Source organism: Globicephala melas, chromosome 3 (assembly GCF_963455315.2).
Source record: "Globicephala melas chromosome 3, mGloMel1.2, whole genome shotgun sequence".
Taxonomy (NCBI): domain Eukaryota; kingdom Metazoa; phylum Chordata; class Mammalia; order Artiodactyla; family Delphinidae; genus Globicephala; species Globicephala melas.
The window spans coordinates 59,536,337-59,553,533 of record NC_083316.1 but is presented as its reverse complement, the minus strand read 5'-3'; the positions used below and the strand labels follow the sequence as shown (position 1 = coordinate 59,553,533).

Genomic DNA, 17,197 nt, shown 5'->3' with positions numbered 1-17,197 from the left:
AACGCCTCTCAGCAAGGCTACAAGTAAACCATCTAAGCCAGAGTCTCTATAATGCTCTTACGGAGCTCCACAGAATACACAGGCTCCCCTGGTATATGCAGAGAACCTGAATTCTGAAGTCCCACAGGTATGAATCCATTATTTACAGTTCTGTGACCTTGAGCAAGTAACATATGCTCTCTGAGCTTCGGCCTGTTCATTTCTAAAAGGCACTGCCCTCTACTGATTCATTCCACAAATATTCCTTGATTGTGCCAGGCCCTGGGTTACCTGCTAGGTCCACAAGGATAAACCTTCAAGAATCAAGACAAGGAAACGAGCATTCACAAACAGCAGCAAGTGTTGTCACTGGATAAGGAGAAGGTGGTTCGGCTGCATGTTGAAAGGGCATCTAAACTGCACCTGGGAAGATCAGGTTAACACTTCCCTAAGCTACCTCTAGGTGAATTTTGAAGGATGCGTGAGAGTTAGCTAGGCGAGCTGTGGGGTGAAGGGTGAAGGCGAGAACCTCCAGACGGGTGAAAGGCTCAGAGGAGGGAGAGGGAGAGCACGGTGCCACCAGGACCTAAGGTAGTTCACTGTGGCCCTAGTAAGAAATTGCTAATTGAACTCAAGGCCACGGGGAGCCACTGGAGACTTTTAATATGAAATGGACATGGTCTTTTTGTGTTTTACAAAGGTCATTCTGAATAAAGAATTGAAAAGGGACAAAACTGAAGGCCAAAGGACCTGTTAGGAAGCTATTGCATTATTCCAAGGGAGAGATGACGGTGGCCGGGATTCAGGGTATGATAAAAACTAAATAACAAATGCCTGGCTGGCGTGTGCTGGGAACTCAGCAAATGTTAAGGGCCTGTTAGCAAGCTGCTGCATTATTCCAAGTGAGAGATAATGGCGCCCGGGACTTAGGACATGATAAAAACTAAATAACAAACGTCTAGAAGCATGGCTGGTGTGGGCTAGGAACCCAGCAAATGTTAGTAGCCTTCTTTCTTTCTTCTTCCCTTGTAATCTGTCCAGTGTTTTAAAAGGAATTGTCCAATGTTCCAGTGGCCGTGCAAGTAAAATTCCTTTCCAAGGATTAATTTTACAATGAAATATTCTTCATAACAGATACTTTCATATGCCAACAGGGACGAAATACATTCTATTTCACCTCTATTTTTAGCCACCTAGGGATGAACTTCCTAGTAAATGATGATGTAAATGCAATTTCTTTGCAACAGAATTGTTAGCATGTCTTAGTTCATTGTAATAATAAGTTTTTATCAGTAATATTAGCAGACTTTCCAATCACCGATGATCACATCAACCGTTTAATGTCTTCATAGGGTTTAGACAGCACTGTAAGATTATTTTGACAGTTTCATTTTTGCTTATTGTCTGTCTTCTCCCACTCTGGGCTGTAAGTTCCAAGAGAACAGGGACTTTATCTGCTTTTGTTCTCTGTTCTCCCTCCAGGAGCTGGATCAGGGCCTGGCGCTTAGTACAGGTGCAATAACTGCCTGCAGGCTAACCCACAGAACGAGGGAAGAACGGGCGTTCATCTATATGAAGTCACTGAAATTGACCACTCCTAACTGACATCTCTACCTCAAGGCTCTTCCTCCTCTAAGCCACTGCACACCTGATTTCAAATTCACCTTTCTAAATGTATAGTTCTAATAACCATAATTCCCTGCTCAAATTGAGCCCAAACCGCTGCCTCTGACCTTCAAGGAGTCCTACTCACCCTTGCAGCTCAATCTCCCACCACTGCTGACATTCTGGCCCTCGCAAGCCTCTCTCCCAGATCCACAGGATCACTTGCCACTCCCCACCTGCCCCCAGTATGTGCCACCTCTACCTCAAACACCTTGCGTCTCCCTCTCTGCCTGATAAAATCCCACCTGCCCTTCAAGATTCATCTCAAAAACGATGGCTTCTGAAGGTTTTCTTTTCTCCTTAAGTCCATAGTTCTCAACAAGGGTGATTTCCAATGCCCTCTACTCCTACCCTGAGATGTCTGGCAATGTTTGGAGATGGTTTTGGTTTTGGCAACTGGAGAGGAAAATACTACTGGCATCTAGTGGGTAAAAGCCAGGGATGCTGCTAACCACCCTAAAATGCACAGCACAGTCACTCACAAAAGAGAATTATTTGGCCCAAATATCAATAGTGCTGAGATTGAGAAACCCCACGTTAGGCCAATATCCTTCTGCTGCCTTAAAACCACCATGGAGGGCTTCCCTGGTGGCGCAGTGGTTGAGAGTCCGCCTGCTGATGCAGGCGACACGGGTTCGTACCCGGTCTGGGAGGATACCACATGCCGTGGAGCGGCTGGGCCCGTGAGCCATGGCCGCTGGGCCTGCGCCTCCAGAGCCTGCGCTCTGCAACGGGAGAGGCCATAACAATGAGGGGCCTGCGTACCGGGAAAAAAAAAAAAAAAAAAAAAGGAAAAACCACCATGGAGTTTACAACTGCTTTCATTGGACTCCCACTGTTTATTTTACAGGACGTCTATGTAACTTGTCAGAGCCATCCCTCCAAGGTCTGTATGTTTGACATCACATCTCACTTTTCCTAATGAGCATAGCATATCCCCTGCACAAGGGAGATGATCGACGTGCTGACTGAAATTGAATTGAAATTTCTATTTCATTCAATTTTCTACTCAAGTCTATTTTCTCCTGTTTCCTGTTAAGAAAAGGTAGGCACCATCTTTTGTGCATTTAACCTTTTAAATACTTAAAGACTGTTATTAAATAACTTATCTGTTTTCTTACCTCCAGATAAACTCCAGTACCTTTTAGAATCTCATAAGAAAGAGTATGCTTTAAGGGCAAGAACTGGGGCTAAATTGGATTAAACGTAGTTTTGATGCTAGTTTCCATTACATACTGTGAACCTGCATTTATTTCATTTAGCATATTGTAGCTTTTGTGGTAATAAACAAATAAATAAATATCCAAGCTTGACCTCCAGTTGAGGTAAAAGGCAGCTTTTCTAAAATCAGGACTAAATAATAAATGCCATGATTTACCTAAAGCACCTCCTTTTCCGATTATCCTAATATTTAACAAAGCTAATAAACATTTGCTGATTTTACAGTTGACTGACATTATAAATATTCACTGAGCATTTTACAAATAAAATATTATGGCCAATCTGCTGAAAGAGCTGTACATTTTGAGACTTTTAGCACATTTAAAAAATTCAACTAAGAGTTAGAATTCACATCTGATCACCAACTCCCAATTTTATCTCTTCTAAGACATGAGAAATCTGTTAAGCTAAGGAACATACACATACAAATACACCCTGGTTCTCAGAACTAAGTTTGAAATTTTGAATGAAAAATTCAGCTTGAGGGAAAATCTCACATGATCAGAAAAGATCATCATAAATCCCTCTCACTATTACTAGAAGGTAAGCTGAATTCTTTTGAACATAAACCCAAATAGCCTTCAGGCTAAGGACGAGTGCAGTGGCTGGCGTGACAAGCTGTCACATTAAGAAACTGGACATCCTGATTCCCAATGCTGCCATTGAGAAATGACAAAGAGACGGTGAAAACTGTTATGAAAGAGCGTTTTGTGTTGTCGTCTGTCAGCCAGACTGAAAATCAGCAATTAGATACCTTTCATGAGAAGGAGGAAACCCCTCCAAGCAGAAAAGCACAATGTGATCAGAAGACCCTGAGAAGGCACTTAACATTGTCATGGTTTCCTGAATGAAGATGTCACAACCCATCACCACTGGGCAAGAGGAAATGGAGACACACACACACACACACTCCCCCAAGAGACACACATATACCAGCTAACACGGCCAGCAGGAGGTGCAGAAGTAACCTCAAAAGCACCTCCGGGAGCCCCAAGAGCTCAGATCCACACTTTACCGCACTTTAATCTTGGGCAAAGATAGTTCATTGTCTGATTTTTTAAATTTTGCAGTATCCAGTTCCAAAACCATCTACTAAGTAGAAAAACATTCTAAGCCAGCAATTGGACATAGCATGAACCATTATCCTCCATCTTATTTAGGAGCTTTATTAAATGGAATACGATGCTACACCAAATGTCTGCTGTGGTCATCAACACAGCACTGTGTAATACGGTAATAATAAAGGAGTGTATAATGCCAAGAAGTTGGGAGTAAATGAATTAATTATTTGTCCCCAAACATCTTTTGATATGGCTCAAGCCATATCAGTGTGCAATTTAGGTGGAGCTCAAATGCCTCCAAATCTCCCATGGCTAGTAGGATTCATTGGTAGCAGCCCTTAAGAAGAATCACGTCATCCTCCTCCATCTTAAGTATAAGATGGCCTATGTTCCTGGGTCTCACATTCAATTATATTAATCGTTGGTTTTCTCCTCAGATTTGCTGGGAAGTGTATGTTAACCTTTACAGGTTTGGATTTTTTTTTTTTTAACTTACTGCCTTTGAATGTAATCAAACCTTCTTGTGCACACACATCTGTATTCCAAACGGCAGACACGATCATTACATGCTCAGGTTCGCAGTAATGGACGCTTGGAAAAACAATTAGCTGTAATGTATTTATCAGTAAATGACGTGAGCTCTGCTCCAACAACATGTCCTCTGCTCGCCACAGATAGAGTGTGATGCCCTTATCAATATTCCAACTCTAGAGTAAAAGGCACGCAGAGAGGCATGTATCATCCAGTCCTGCGTCACTTTTTCCACGTCTTCTGATTTAGTCCTTCTGAATTACCCTTACATCAATGTCAGTTGATCGGAAAATATTCAGACCTTTGACCTATGGACCAAAACAGGTCACCAAGTTTTCACTCCCTCTTTTGTCGGTCTCTTCTGGAAGCAATTTAGAGGCTCCCACTCTCACACACAGAAGGCTCTGGCAGGGGACTCCCACAGAATCCATTGTCTGGCCGTGGCCTCAGAAAATAATAGTACTTTTAAAACAGGGTTAGAAAGAAACCACCAGATTCCTACTGGGCATCCCCTACGGTTGTTGGAACAGCCATCTCGGAACACATCTGTCTGTTTCTTCTCTCCTCTAAGCCTCCCCTGGTCTTATCCATCACTGATCAAGGTTAGAGCGGCACAGTAAAAACACAGTGCCTTCACGGTCCAAATCCCCAGACTGCCTGAATTTAGGGTGAGCCTCAGAAGCAGAACTATGATAAAGCCTTGTCTATTCTCTATGGACGCACCATTTCCGTAGGCAGGTCCAGCTCACACTCACCTCCCTTCACGAACACTGCTAGAGAGTAATGTGACAACATGTCACAGAAGGCGCATGTTCCCTTCAGGCACAGTGCTAAGATGTGGAAGAGCCCTCCCTGTGTTACAAGCTGCCCCTTCCCACCCCCGAATATAAATTGGCTTATTACACATAGTGCTAATATAGAGAATTTAGAGCAGTCCAACAGCGCCTGCTAACACCATGTATTTTGCGATGCCTTATTAAATAATTTTCAGATGAAATAACCTGTCTGCACGCATAAATTTAAAATACCTATATAATATCCTAACAGTAATAAGGAGAAATCAAACAAATAATAATGTTTATAAATACGTAAATGTCCCAGTGTAACAACTTTAGAATATAAAATGAAGACAAGAGATGCCTGCTTCTTTCTTTCTTTTTTTTTTTTTTAAGATTTATTTATTTATTTTTTGGCTGTGCCAGGTCTTAGTTGCAGCATGCGGGATCTTTAGTTGTGGCATGCATGCAGGATCTATTTCCCCGACCAGGGATCGAACCAGGGCCCCCTGCATTGGGAGCATGGAATCTTACCCACTGGACCACCAGGGAAGTCCCAAGAGATGCTTGCTTCTAAATGTAGAATCACCATGAATGCGAAAACCACCAATGTAGACAAATATAGGTGAGCTTATTAGCAACTTAAATATCACAACCAGTGTTTTGTTACTACTGGTGATGTGATGTTTGGAAATGATGAACAACTCTTGGTAAGATTTTAAATAAAACAAAATAAAATCTTCCCTTGATTTATAAGGAGTTTGACTCCTGTATATAAAAGCTACATAAAAATACTTGCGTTTATATATAAAACAGAAAAAAGGCCTCAGCTTCAAGTACTAGAAACAAAATTTTCACCTAAATGGGTATCTATTGAGACACCGGGAAGTTGTGCAGTATGTGAGCCAGTGCTTTGTTATGTGTAACTGTCCTATGTATTTTGTCTTTGGTCAGTGGAATGTGGGCTGAAGGGACAAGGTACCAGTTCAGAGCCTACCTTAAGAGGCATCACGTTTCCACTCACCTTTCTCGTACTTCTGCCATCTCCATGCAAAACACTATGAACTGGATAGCCAACTGTTCCAAGGAGGATTAAAAACCTGAACCTAATCTGCAACTTAGAGAAAACCCAGCAAAGCTCAACCTAGATCAGCCAGCCCCAAGCCAATCTACAGAGGCATGGGTGAAAAGAAATGATTATTGCTTTCAGTTACTAACTTTTGGAGTGGCGGTAAGGCAGCATGACATAGTAATAAATGTCTGGCAAATACCGGCCCACCCAGCACAGGCAGTAGGGGCAAGTATGGTTAAAGGAGAAATAGAAAAGTCAATGAGAAATTCATGATGTTGGACAGGGAATAGGTGGACACTGGGAAAATGAAGGACTGGGTGGGATCTAGGGAAAAGGTAGAAGTTAATTGGTGCTGTATAAACACACAATGCTGAGTCACTAGCTGTAAGAGTCACTGGGTATTGGGAGAGTCCTACACGAACCACACCAACAGGTATCTCAGGAGCTCACTCTCCTACAATCACCTTGAAGGACAGAATAGGCAAAGTCTGCCACAGCCTGACAGATTCACGTAAAGGCAGGCAGAGATGAAATGAGGATTGATTAAGGCCCATGGCTGTCGCAAAATAAAACCCTTGTCATCAAAATTCAAATCATGGTTCATTTACCCTTTCAGATTATAAACAAGGATAGCATTAAATAACCAGTAGGCCCACAGAAGGCCCATGGGTATTTGATTTTTGCCAACATTTTTGCCTTCAAAGGAACTGGTATCTTCTACAAACCTAGCTTCTAACATTTAGACATTTTTAAAAGTAATTAAATATATCTGTCACTCTACTTACTAATGTTCTGAATTTTTAGGGCTGTTATTCAATGATAAATAGAAAAAATAATGAGTTTTAAAAATTACATATAACCACAGGCAATGATTACAGGTTCAAATGACATAGGGATGCATTTCAAATAATTCATATATATTTTTTTAAGATCTTCATATAACACCACATGACTCCATAAAGTTTCTAGAATCTACACAAAAAAACTGACTAAACTTCTAACTAGTCAAAGCAATGAAGAAAATGCAATTAGATACAAGAATCACGGAGTTCACTAAATAAAAACAAAGCGGTGATTATAAGTAACTATGCAATAAATTTGACAATCTGGATAAAATTAATATATTTTTTTTAATGCAGCTTACCAAAACTGACATAAGAAGAAATAGAAACCTGGAGTCTTTATCTATTAAAAAGAAATGGTTTTGTAATTAATCAGAGGCTTAAAAGCATTAAATTCTATACACATTCATATGAAAGTTCAGCAAGTTAGAAACAGAAGGAACCTTATCCAATCTGATAAAAGTGGAGATCAAATGACAGAACTGCCCATGAGGGACTTAGACTTGGGTCACAGGTGGAGCTGTCCTGTAGCTAATAGTGTGGAACAAATTAGGGACCATTTTCTCTGACTCTGGCATGTTGTGAAGTGGGAGTTTGGGCATCTAGAGACAGCATAGCCATGACATGCTCATGTCCACTGGCAGGGCTAAGGCTCTGGCAAGCAGTTTCCCAGACGATGGGCATAAATAAAATGGGCATCTGGGCAGGACAGGGAGAGCTGTGTTAGGCGCCTCCAGAGGAGTGAAGTCAGGATAGCAGAAGGGGTTATGACTGGAAGGGACATGCAAGGGGCTTCTGGGGCACTGGGAATAATCTCCTTCATGATCTGGGTGCTGGTTAAAGAGATGCGCTCAGTTTATAAAGATCAATTCAGCTATCCGCTTTTCATATGCGCACTTTTCTCTCTGTGTATTACACTGCCATAAAAAAGACTTTAAAATAATTTAAAAGGTTTTTAGCCTCTATGTGTCCAGCGCCAGGGGTTACAAAGATCCCCATGACTTGGCCTCTTTCCTTGAAGTTCAAGGGACTCAGAGTCTAGGGACTCGTGAGCCAAGGGACTCAGGAAAGCTCCTGTAGAGAGGCCACGGTAACACAGTGTGAGAAGCACTGCTTCAGTGTGGCTGCAAGGGGACTGGGAGAGTCCGAGAAAGGGGCCCGAACTCTGCCACGGAGGGTCATGAAAAGTGAGTTTTAAGCTGAGGCTTGGAGGACGGGTAGGAGCCTTTTCCGTAGACCAATGTGCAGATGTTGGGAAGGGGAGGAGGAGAGATAGTGGGAGGGAGGACAATTCCAGGTCCACGAGAAGAGAAGATAAAAAACTGCCAATCTCCAGTCCCATCAAATACACAGTCACAGTAGAATAAATAATGTCCCTCAAAGCAAAACACGCAGCGTATTAATATAGGCTTATGATAGCTATTGGACACATAAGACTTACTGAGAACAGGGGTGGCGGGAGGAGGGAGGGCCTCAGCTTTAACAACCTAGGTCAGCAATGAGCGGTCATTCTCAAGGGCCGATGTATCAAACGCTTATAGGTATCTGCCTTTTTTCATTCAAAATGAACATAGTTTTATGGAACATAACTAAACTAATTTATGTTCTCACAACTTTGATTACCTTACTGATATTATGGACTAGAAAAGTATCCACAGGAAACACTGGCATTGCTTTCTGCCACTTAAACATTACTTGAGACATATTTATATTTATTAAATACCTCTGAGAAATAGCATCACAGGGACATCTTGAAATTAACTTTCACCACCTTTACTGATGCCTTAATTATAAAAGTAATATGTGCTTATGGTTGAAAACTCAAATGATTGAGAAATGTATCAAGTAAACGTGTCAGGTCCTCTCCATCTTTTAGCCCAAATAGTTTGGTCTTCATTCTTCCAGACTTTTTAACGTACCTTCATTTTTTAATAGAGACATAACAAATATTCTGGTTAATAAACTGCTATATTTTTAACTAATAGCATATCTTCAAAATAGTTCCAGTACGTAGAGGTTCACCTCATTTGTTTCAATGGCTGTGTAGTATTTCATTATTTAAATGCACTGTAACTGATGTAATCGTCCTCTGATGAGCATTTAGGTTGTTTCTAATTTTTCGCTATTGCAAATAATGATGCCATGAACATCCTTACAAAATTCTGACGATTTATCTGAATATTCTGATACCTCTTAGAATGTCTAAAAGGGAGGGACTAAGACGTCTCCCAGGACAGGGCTCATCCCAAGCGAAAGGCAATTTCAGACCCACTATTTATAACCCTAGGACAATGGGCCAGCATCCGTGGGGACAAGTAAATGTGAACACAGGACACTGTGTCACTTCAAGTGTCCTTTCACCAGCCCCCAAGCATTCACACATTCTCTAAGCTCCCCAGGGACATTAAGAGCACACGGTGGCGTCAGCAGATTCTACGGTACTCGAGCCAGGACGTCCTGGGCAAAGGGAAGCAGGTTCGGCAGCACTATGCGATGTTGCTTCAGGGAACTAGGGACAAGGACTGCAGGAGTGACCCCTGAGGACTCAGAGAAACCGTGAGAAATCTTTAAAGAAGGCTGGGAATCCACAACTGGGGGAGGAATAGAACTGGAGAAATGACTGTAGAGGCTATTGTGGGTCTATAATTCTACCTCTACACGGATGTGGCCAATAGGAAACCCAGGCTGCAGATTTAATCGGATACTTCAAAAAATAATAATCTTTATACTTAAATTATCTGTGTGTTCAATGCAGCTCATACTGTGTTTAATGTGCAAGAACTGGGCGCATGCTGTCATGTGTTAAAAATAATAATAGTATGAGGGCAAACTTGAGAATGGCCCCACGGAATCACTGGAGTCACTTCCTAACTACAAACACACATAAGCACAAAAATGGCATGAAGAAAAAAGTGGCACGCTTAGAACTATTAAAAAGTAATATTAAGATGAGTATATTTTAGAACAGGCTAGTCAGAGCCTGAAATGACAAAGTGGGTCACCTTCTCTACCCACTGCCAAAATGCATGGCTGTTCCCTCCTGCAGAGGCTCCAGGGCTATGTGACTCATCTGAGTAATTTAGAGCAAAGAACAAACATCTCGGATATTTCTCTTAGTAAAGTTGCAACCTTCCGAGATCACTATTTATCTTGGGTGAACCTGCAGATTTAAAAACCTGAATATTGGAGGAGACAGTATCTAAAACAACCGCTGGTGGTCCTGATTTTCCTACAAAGGCAGACCTAGAACTTCAAGATCCTGTTTCAGCAATCACAGGAGCAGCTATGGGGAGGGAAGGCCCACGGAGGTGACCTAAGAATAAGAGACCTAAGGCTAGTTCTTCCAAAGTTCCTGATGCTCAGTGAAAAGTGTGGACACACGGGGTGGTCATAATCAGGTGAAGACAGTGCAAAGGACATTGGTTCAGTCAATTATAAGCCACGTATCTGGGGAAAATCACAAGTCCTCTGAGTAATGAGAGCTCCCAGGGTCCTTATGAAGACGAAATATAATGCTCCCAATGCATGTGCTAAACGCAAATGTGCAGAGGTTACCAGGACCCACAAAATAACTGGCAAGGTCCAATGCAAAAGGAAAACGGGGGACCTTGTTCAAGGAATTTCAAAAGGCGAGGGCAGAGCATAAATCAAACAAAAGGCCCTTCCACGTGTGAGACCCTGTGTGACTGCACATGCCACAGGCCCACGAAGCCAGCCTCAGGAGTCACCACTCCACAGAGGGCTGCACCGCTATAACTGCATAGCTGAACCTCCAGAGTACTGGGCATTTGGTAAATATTCCAGAAGCATTCAGGATTGCATTATAATAAAAAGGAAGTAGGATTCCATACATTAAAATGGAATCCTTTCATTTTACAAGACAAACATTAGGAGAAGAGAAAAGGCACCTTTTAATGCACGGTGCCTACAAAGCAACACGCTGGGTGCTTTATGTATATTTTCCCTATTTAACTTTCACACACAATCCTAAAAAGTAGATATAAAAATTACCTTTTCACAGCTGGAGAAATTAAGGCTCTGAGAAGTTAAGAAACTTGTCTATGGTTACACCATTTTTCTCAAAGAGCTCATTAATTCATCTGACAGCATTTACTGAGCTCTTCAGACACTGGGGAGAAAACAGCAAAACAAAACAGCCACCTCTCCCTAATCCTGTCCTTGGCCTCCTGGAGCTTAACAGTTTAGTCAGGAGAGATAGATATTACTGAAAGAATCTCATTTTTTAAAAAAAGGGAAATGGTAAAATTAATGAGCTTTATAAACAGACTTGCCAGATTTAGCAAATAAAAATACAGGATGCCCAGATGAATTTAAATTTCATATAAACAGTAAATAATGTTTTAATATAAATATGTCTCATGCAATATTTGAGACATTTATGTTAAAAATGAATTCAAATTTAACTGAACATCCTCTTTTTCTCTGACAACCTTATATATAAGGAAAAGTACACTGTGATGGGAGAGGGAATTTTAATCTCACAAAAGAGGTTTGGGAGGCTTCCCCAGAAAGAGAAGACTGGACTAAAATCTGAATAACATAAAGCATTAATGTGACAAAGGCATGTTGGAGCAGGTGATAAGGTTGCCATGGGAGCAGAAGACTGATGTTTGAAGTTGCTAGGATGGGAGAGGTTTGGGGGTTATGTAACATGAGGTTACAGAAGTGAGCTGGGGCCAGACCCCCTAGAGCTCTGAAGGCTTTGAAGGCTAAGGTTTTCAGTCTTTATGCCACTGGACTGACTGGTTACATATGATGTTCGCTCTGCCTATGCCCATCTGTCTCCACAGAGTCCTTCCCAAACACCTATCTCACTCACTCTGCCTCTGACTTACCAAAGAAGTTAGCCATCTTGAATCCTCCTTGCCAGCTAGAATGTGATTTCTCTGAGAGCTTCAAGTAGATAGTCCGTAAATATCAAAGAGAACAACATAGCTTAGAAAGCCCATGCTTTCTGGGTCCTTGCTGCACTGCCCAGTACTAGTTCAAGTGTTCCTACAACTGTGGTCCCCAAACGACAGCATCCAACCCACGTGGCAGAGCCTAATAAACAGCATACTCCAGGCCCACCCATGAAACCACTCATTTAGAATGTCTAGGATGCGGCTCAGAGACCTCCATTTGAACAAGCTCCCCTGGAAAGTATGATACACATGACTATTTGAGTGCCCTGATCTATTGGGCTATTCTAGGATTCTAGTTCATAAGATTTTCAAACAGTGGCAAATGACAGGAGAAAGCACTTAGTCTAACTTGTCATAAATCTCATTGTGCTCTTGAACTGTAAGAGGGCCCAAGTGCTATAAGCAGACTAAAACCCATCAATATAGTCCTCAGTGTCTGGTCTTAATCATTTGTATCACATACGGTTCACAGGAAAAGATATAGCAGGCATGGTGTGCATTAGGTAGTCAAGAGAAAACATTTAAAATGTTGTCACGTTAAATTGATCTGAATATCCACTTTACGTCAAGCTGAGATTATCATTTTTCAAATTTGGTCTTTTGAAAACGTTTTAACTCATACCCCTCATGGCATAATACAAAATCTAATAGACTAATTACGCTACAAAAACAAAGCCCATAGCCCCATGTAAAATTTCAGTATGAGTTAATCAAAAACATTTCTTATATTCTATTTATAAGAAAAGTTCAGATTTAAACTATAACTCATCATGTATTTCTATATTTCACAGAGGAAAAGAATATTAACACCAGAAAGGACCAAACCATCAAATTCACCCCCTCCATCCATTTCATTTTGTTCACTTCGTCCCAATAAGGGAAGCCATCGTGATACGCAACCACTACTGACCCTTCCTAATTACAAGGGGTGTTTGTGATAAAACTAAATGGTGTCTTTATACCCTCTTACAACATCTTTTCAGCCAGAATTAAAACAGTAACTTCATCCTCCATTGTTATCTCAGCTGTGTCAAAAGGAAAGAAGCTTCGAATTCTACCCACTGCAACATTTTGCAATGGCTGCTCAACAGAGCTGGAATTTAAAAAGCAAAACCAAAAATAATTTAGCAATGTTGGACCAAAACTGCATGAGCGGGCTGGGGGTGAGGAGCTGCCTCTCCTAGGTTTACAAACAGACTGCATCTAAACAACGAGTTTGTGTTAAACGAGCAATGATATCCATGTTGTAAACCATGGCTCAGACAGAAACCTCAGCAACATAGAGCCAAGAAGCACTGGTGAATCATAGATCTTCCCCTGATGCAGCCGCATAGAATAAAAAGGACATTTTAACTTTTACTCTTCACAGAACTCTACCATTACGCATGAGTAACATGAAAAACAACATAGTGATCTGGTTAGGAAGGCATTTTGACACATCAGATGTTTTCATTCATGAAATATGTCATCAACAAGTTTCCCTCAGAAGAAGAGCTAATATCCCTAATTATAGGAAATGGATTTTCTGGTACTTGTGGTCACGTAATATACTGCAGATTTTGATGCCTTTTGCGGTAATCGCCTTGAGGGTGGAAACCGCATCCTGTTCTCTGAGGGACCTTCCACACTTACAGAATATGACAGCATTAATAATGAGTAGGATTTTTACCTAAAAGCTTGTCGGCTAGTCTGCTGCTCACACCAGAGAAGCTACTTTTATATGTCACTGGGTCATGAAAAATAAATTTGATTTCTCTACCACATCACCAGAAACATTCAGATGTAATCCAGAGCTTCTCCCCCACCCCCCTTCTCCAGAGAGCCGGCAGCTAATGGCATTTGATTTTATATTAGACTGCTAGGAAAAGTCTATTGTCTGCGTTTGCTGACATTGATGGCCAAGTTTCATTAAAGGAACAGTGCCCAAGGAAGTCTCCAGAATTTTTTAAAAGATAAGTGTTTTCTTTCTCCTTAAAGGGACTTTGATTCATAATATTTTCCATTCATAGAGAATTTGTATGTCCAAAACTCTCTGAGACTCTTTTGTCCCCCAAACAACTTTTTAATAAGAGCTAGTCTCAGCTATTTTTCACATTTCTCAAACAAGGAGGATGAACCTAAGAGGGTAAGTCACCTGCCCATAACATAAGGTGACATAATACTTGGGAAAATGAGACCAGGATCTTTGTGGGCTCTTTAATAACTGCTTTTCCTCCTTCCTCCCTTAACCCCACCCCACTATCCCCCTTCGTTCCCTTTGCCACACGTACGGCAGACTTGGGCTCATTCAGGAAAACCAGTAGAAAAAGCTCTGCCATTAGGTTTCCAGAAAGTAGGGTCCTTCTTTTTTGTTAATACATAGAATGAAACGTGGATTGCGCTTTTTATTCTCGACCACGGAATGCATTTGTAGTACTGTTTTAACATATTTTTAGGTTATAAAGGAGGAATGCGACACATCGTTTTGCAAGGCTTTCTCAGCTCCACTTAGAGGCCAGGCCTCCTGACAAAACAGAAGAATGGCGAAGGAATGGATTAGCCTTACGATATCTGAAGAACCTCAACAGCGAAGCTTTCACATGAAAACTTGCCGCGAACACGAGGCCTTTCGGAACGTGCCACTGAAAATGAGTGTATGTCAAAGAGATTAATGCCAAATCCTCCTCCAGGATTAAGGATCAGAATTAAACTGAAACAACTTTCTTTCTAGCGCTGTCAGCTAAGAATGAAGGGAGGAGGTGCAAGGAGAGAGGAGACCATCAGGGAATCCCTGTGGTGGCGCCTTGAAAGACGCCCTATCTTTTCGGTCCCCGGGGAGCGCCCGGCCGCAGCGCGGCGCCTTCCCGGCACTGCGGCGCACTGCGGAGCCTCCGGCCCACCCGCAACCCCGGCCCGGTGGGGCTTCGGTAGCCGCCCGGCGCCGCCGCCGCCCGCCCCCGCAGCAGTCTGCCGGGTCCCGCCCTGCCCCCCCGTCCCCACCCCCGCGCCGCGCCGGGTAGCGGCTGTCCGTGCCGGGTGCGCTGCAGGGCATCCATCACCCGAGAGCCTTTGACGCACACGCGCGCGCTCCCGGACCGAGACTCCAGCGCCTCCCCACCCCCCGCCCCCGCCCCCGGGTCTGCATTTGCATCACTCGCACACGTAGCCAGTGACGCTAACGCCCTCCCCTACCCCACCCCCCACGCTCCCACCTACCCCCCGACCCCGGCTCCAGCCTTCCAGGCAGCGCCTCCAGCCTCTGGGACTCAGCCCTCCCTCTCCGCCTCCGCGCGCCGGGCGCTTAAGGTCCCTGCACGCCCACACTAAGGCTCTGAGTTCTGCATCTGCGGCGAGGTGCCTGCTGCCCCCTGCCAAGTTCATCACCATATTCCGCAGTCCTAGTGGGCCCAGCCCGGGGCGGTCCCCTAGGCACTCGAGAGAAGTCTTCCCAGTTCTAGAACCCAGGAGGAAGGGAAAGAGCCCGCCAAGAGAAAGGGTCAATTGGGTTGGGTGATCACTTCCACAGCCCTCCTCACCACCTGAAATTACTTGGGTAGTTAGTTTGTTTACGAATGATGGCCCCTCTCCCCGCTGAGCCTCACGCCAGTGAGTCTATTTGGCTGCGCCTGGCCACAGTAAGCGGTCAATAGGTTTTTACTGAATGAAGGCGTAGTGCAGGCAAGCGCAGCCACAAACAGCCCCACGGGTTTCCCTGCTCTCCATCCCTCGCTTGTGCTCTCGTAGACGCTAGGCAGGGGCTTCGGGGATTTATGTGGAATAGTTTTTAAATCCCCGATGTTTCTTTTAGGCTCCCGCAGCGCCTACTGCGGCTGCCTTTGCCCTCCCGCCATCCGCACGTCTGCAAAGGGATTCCCGGCTAAAAGTTGAGCCCAAGGCTGGGTGGGGATACAGGTCTGATAGCCGGCCAGGGTTTAGGAGCTGCTTGTTTTAAAGCAGCCTCCCCCTGCCCGTCGAACCACGCAAGCAAAGGATGGTGGAGGTCCCTACAGAAGGCGAGCGTGGCCCCCACATCCCCGCGGCTGCCTACCTGCCTCCCCCGGGGATCTGGGATAAAGTGCGCCCGCATCCCCTGACCTACCCCGGGCAACCGGGGTCACTCCATCTGCTTTACCCCAGACTTCCTCGGTCCTGCTCCAGCAAAGGCGCCCGGCCGGGCAGCACCTGGCACCTGCAACCCCTTCCCCGGGGGCAGGTGGGGCAAAGTTGCTCTTCTAAAAGGCTACGAAAAGTTCCCCAGGCTGCAGCGCCCGGCCAGCGGGTCCGGAAAGGAAATAAAGTAGCGTTGGGAAAACCCGCCAACGCTGCCGAGGTGCCTGACTCACCGCTCCAGTCGCCGGGGACCCCCTGCCCAGGATGGTGTCAGCGCTTCAGCGGCGGCCGCCGCTCTGGCTCGCTCCGTGGGGCCGCCTCCGTCTGCCGCTCTCTCCTGCAGCGCACGGAGTGGTGACTCCTCCGAGCGGGTCAGCGGCGAGAGGAGGGGCGAGAAAGTGGCTCGGGGCTCGCACTCTGCGGACCTCCTCCTCCGCCTCCGCCGCCGCCGCCTCGCCTCCTCCCCCGCGGTGCTGCAGTGCCCGGAGACGGCGTGGCGCTAGTACTAGCGGCGCGCAGGGAGGGAGTCACTGCGCGCGTGGGAGGCGCGAGCTACGCACGATATGCTGCTGGGTGGGCTGACGCGCCCCGGGAAGTCGGGATGAGAGGCGCTGCAGCTGCGCGGGATGGGGGTGGGTAGGGCCACCCCCAAGTCTCTGGTACTTTTGGAGAAGTCAGGGCTCTGAGTTCGCAGCAGAATGATGGAAAGGGCCCCAGTTCTTAATTAGTCACTGGGTGTGACTATGCATTGCGCACCCGCGGGCGGCGCCTCGAGTCTGTCCCGTGGGACAACAAGGAATTCTGAGTGCTGGACTCGGCTAGTGCCAGGGGAAAGAGGATTTGCCTCCTATTTCTGGGCCTGGGACTGACCTGTTAACTTTGACTCGGCTTCTTGGGAGCCCCCAGGCTGGGCGAGGTTGCCTATTCCTCTTCCCCACCGCCGCGCTGACAGACAAGTCATGGCAAGGCTTGGGGCGCAGCAGGAGCAGACAGGTGGAAACTTTGCCTGGCGCCTCGCGTCACCCCAATGCCAGGT

The 17,197-nt window shown here is 44.8% G+C and overlaps 1 protein-coding gene across 1 annotated transcript in view; it reads right to left on the bottom strand.

The window, feature by feature from the left end:
* Positions 1–16,611, bottom strand: part of SV2C (synaptic vesicle glycoprotein 2C) — a 240,420-nt gene extending 223,809 nt beyond the window's left edge. The window contains exon 1 of the mRNA XM_030846089.2: positions 16,395–16,611. The gene's annotated coding sequence lies outside the window, so the exon portion shown is untranslated. The remainder of the gene's footprint in view (positions 1–16,394) is intronic.
* Between the last annotated feature and the right edge of the window lie 586 nt (positions 16,612–17,197).